We start from the raw sequence: 3,743 nt of genomic DNA on the forward strand, positions 1-3,743 counted from the left end.
AATGTAGGCATGTATTCTGAATATAGTCATACGTGCTTATGGAAAAAAACTTGCATGACATCTTTTGTCCTACCCTCCCATGGCAGCGGAGTCCTTACGGAAACTATGGGATATTAAGGCCTCCTTTTAATAGAAAACTGAAACAAAGCATTAGCACATAGTGAATACATGAACTCCTCAAGCTACGGTCATCACCGGTAAGTATCCCGATTATTGTCACTTCGAGGTTAACGGATCATAACACATAATAGGTGACTATAGACTTGCAAGATCACTACAACAAAATAGACATGTAAAGACGTTTTTGATTTGACGCTTTTATCTACGTCTCATTATTGAAAATCACTTGATTCCCATAAAAAAAATCTAGATGCGTCAAAATATCTTGTTCAACCACCATCAACCTTTATCCCCCATCGTGCGATATGGGCTAAGAAAATAACTACCGTGAAAAAAGAGAGCGATCTCTGTGACCTCTAAACCTAGCGCCGCCATGCCAGGCCGCCGCCTCTTCCAAGATCCTGGTCCTCCCCACCACAGACTCGCTGTCGCAAGTCCACCCACCCACCGCCCTCCCTGCCTCCCCTCTCGCTCGCCAGCCTCCAGCAGTAGCCTCGGGGTCTCAGGGATGCCAGCTTCCAGGCGGCGCCCAGCCCCACTCCGGCCGCCTCTACCGACAGCTCCGGCACACGGTGCGCTGCAGCTGGAAGGGAAGATGACGGATGGCGGGGTCGGCACAGAACTGCACATCCCCAACTCCTCCTACTGAGTACTGACTCACCCCCGCCCCCAAGTTTTGCACTCCTGGTCGACCACCACCATTAACGAGACATGGTACTGATCAGCTAGGCGCTCGTTTGTTTGTATGTACACTGTCGGTGTCTATCAGACTTTGATTGAGATTCATCTTTCTGCACTACAACAATGTTATCACAGACATCTTAATTAGTTTATGTGATCCCCGGCACAGGGGGAGCTCTCGGTAGGGCGAGGACGGGCGCCCGCCCTACCTTGATTTGCCGGGGAAGAAAATTACGTAGGTACTCGCTCTGATTCGTCGATAGTTCCTGAAAAAATCGTTGTCTTGTTGGATCCTGAGTCAGTGAGCAGCGATTCTGTCATCTCCAATGTTCCAGCCGTCCAACATAGCAGGAAGCCAGCCGGAGCTTACCTAGCAGCACGGAGCGGCGCGCGGAGCCGGCGGACGGCTGCGGTCTGTGTGCGGGCCGGTGGACAGCGAGAGCAGCGAGGGCGGCGGTCAGCGTCCACACCCTGCCTGCAGCCCCCTCATCGACTCTGTTCTTTTTCCATCCATGTTCTGTTTTCTCTTTTTCTAGTCGTGTGTGCACTAGTGGCTGGAGATTCATAACATATTGACGAATTTTTCTAATTAAAAACAGTGAGAATGTGTGATATGTGATAGTAATTACTCAGTGCTTTACATTCATTTTTGTATGTGCTTTATGCTCTGTGATAGAAAATTTTCTTAATATTGATGACAAATTGACAATTGCTGATTAAAAACAGTGAGTGTGGGTGGTGCAGCGGCGTTGCCAACTTTGTGGGCGAAGGGAAAACATGGATATGAAGGGGAAGGCCTAGCAAAGGCAAAGGGGAGGTGTGTATTTTTTTAATTTTAGTGGCATTTTCAGCTAAAAGTATTTGTGTGCACTACCATTGTCTTTTGATTTTTATTTTTGTGCTTTAGAGTTCGCCCCACCTCAGAAAAAATTCGTCCTCCGCCACTGATCCTCAGGGAAAAAATGTCCGCCCCGGTGAACTGCCACCCTCTCTGTCTCTGAGAACCCTTCGTCTTGCAACCAAAATTCATCCATGCGTCGTCTGCCATGTGAAGCTTGTTGCCATCAGGTAGACTGACCTCGTGCCCGCCACTATCGACCAGCGGGAAGCTAGCGAGTGATTTGGAGAACATAAGTGACTTGCGCGAGCGCACAAGGCAGCCAATTCATCTATAGGTGAGTTGATCTACTTTTTTTAGTTTTAGTTGTTGTTCTATGAATTCATTCCAAGTAAAAAATTAGAGCCCCTGCCTTGATGCGTACTTAATTGTGGAGGAGAATCTTGACATCACATTTACTTTAGGTTATCTCTATTACAATATGGGACAACAATACTTTGTCTTTTTTTCTGAACTCTCATATTTTTACTGACTAAACTACTAGTTCAACTTAAAGTCGATCTTACACTTGTTTGCTCCCAAATTATTGGTACACACGAATGTTGGTGCTTGATAAAAAGCCTGTGAGAATATTCTGATAGAATAAGATGATCACTGTTATTAACGAATTTTTCATTTTCATGCAATTAATAATTCTCGTGTATCAACTATCAAATCACCTTCATTTTCCCCCATAACTGATTATAAGAACTTTGTGCCCACGTTCTAATATTTTTTTGAATAAACATGCCTTGTACTATAAGAGGGAGAGATCAACTCATACATGTGGTTTCTCATCTGCAGAAACTTTTCTGATGTTGTCTGATAAAGAGCACCGTGGATGGATATATTATCATTTTTGGTAAAATCTAATCATATGTGATTATGTGAAACATCTGGATTAGATGCGTTGCACTATGTCTGAAGCAGCAAAATGGCATCATGCTCGCTTTTGTGTTCGACTGAAGAGTATTAATGTGAACTAGCATGAGAATTCAGTTTTTTATGGTAAATGTCGTCTTATAGTCTTATGTGGAGATAGTATTAAGGCTTGGACATTATTAGTGTCGCAACCATGAAAGGTCAGTCCCCGTATGTTAACCTGATGTTATTTCTTTACATATTTTTTGTAAGGTATATCCATCAACAACAACATGATGTTTCTTCCTTTTACAGTATACGTATCTATACTTCGTATGGTAACATGACATCAACCAGACTAGACTAAACTTCTGGAGGGCATGTTTACTCGGTGTGGTACATAAATACCATTCTCTATTCTTATGGTTGTATGTTCAGCAAAGGAGAACTCGCTGGTAGAAGTTCCAATGATTTTTTTTTTCAAATCTCATTTTGTTTTCTTTGCAGAAAACTTGTACGTGCGAATTCTAAAGGTAGCCACCACAAGGATAAACTACAGAAGTAGAGAAAGCAAGGAGCTATTATTCCACTATCAGCATGTACAAACTAGAAATCATATACTCCCTCTGTTCCTAAATATAAGTCCTTTTAGAGATTTCGATGTGAACTATACACGGAGCAAAATCAGTGAATCTATGCTCTAAAGTACATCTATATACATTAGTATGTAGTCCCAATTAAAATCTGTAAAAAAGACTTATCTTCAGAAACGGAGGGAGTAGATATATTTCAGCTAGTTTGTGAAATACGTTATTTTTTTATTGATGATGTGTACAATTGAGTTTGTAAAATACTACTGCTCTAATTAATACAATGCTATTATTTTGCGCGATACCATACATTTTTTGAATATTTTCTGATATGTAAATGGGAGTCAAACTGTTTAATATAAGAAAGTAATTTTATTAAGTGCAACTTAATTAAGAAATTATACAACGAAAGAGAATATATGCAGTTGCATCTAGCATAAATTTAGCAATGCGTCTCTAAGGGCAGGAGGACGCTCTTAAAACGTCTCATCCATGTAGACACGCTTTGTAAGGACGGTCTTAAAACGTCTCATTTTCCTGTAGACACGCTCCCTATGCGTCTCAGTGGTATTTGAGACGGTGCGTGGGGAGACTGCCGGGGTTCTGATCCACGA

General features: G+C 42.2%; 1 long non-coding RNA gene across 5 annotated transcripts; it reads left to right on the top strand.

Moving 5' to 3' along the window:
* Nucleotides 1-528: 528 nt before the first annotated feature.
* Nucleotides 529-3,436, top strand: LOC119328318. Of its 5 annotated transcripts, none has more exons than XR_005158920.1 (5): nucleotides 529-834; nucleotides 1,528-1,618; nucleotides 1,709-1,976; nucleotides 2,483-2,930; nucleotides 3,047-3,436. It is a non-coding gene; the product is annotated as an uncharacterized LOC119328318 (long non-coding RNA). The 5 variants fall into 5 exon arrangements; XR_005158919.1 differs by having other exon boundaries at nucleotides 530-1,618; nucleotides 2,483-2,760; nucleotides 2,855-2,935; XR_005158918.1 differs by having other exon boundaries at nucleotides 529-1,618; nucleotides 2,483-2,935.
* Nucleotides 3,437-3,743: the final 307 nt, after the last annotated feature.

This window comes from Triticum dicoccoides, chromosome 7A (genome assembly GCF_002162155.2).
Source record: "Triticum dicoccoides isolate Atlit2015 ecotype Zavitan chromosome 7A, WEW_v2.0, whole genome shotgun sequence".
Lineage (NCBI taxonomy): Eukaryota > Viridiplantae > Streptophyta > Magnoliopsida > Poales > Poaceae > Triticum > Triticum dicoccoides.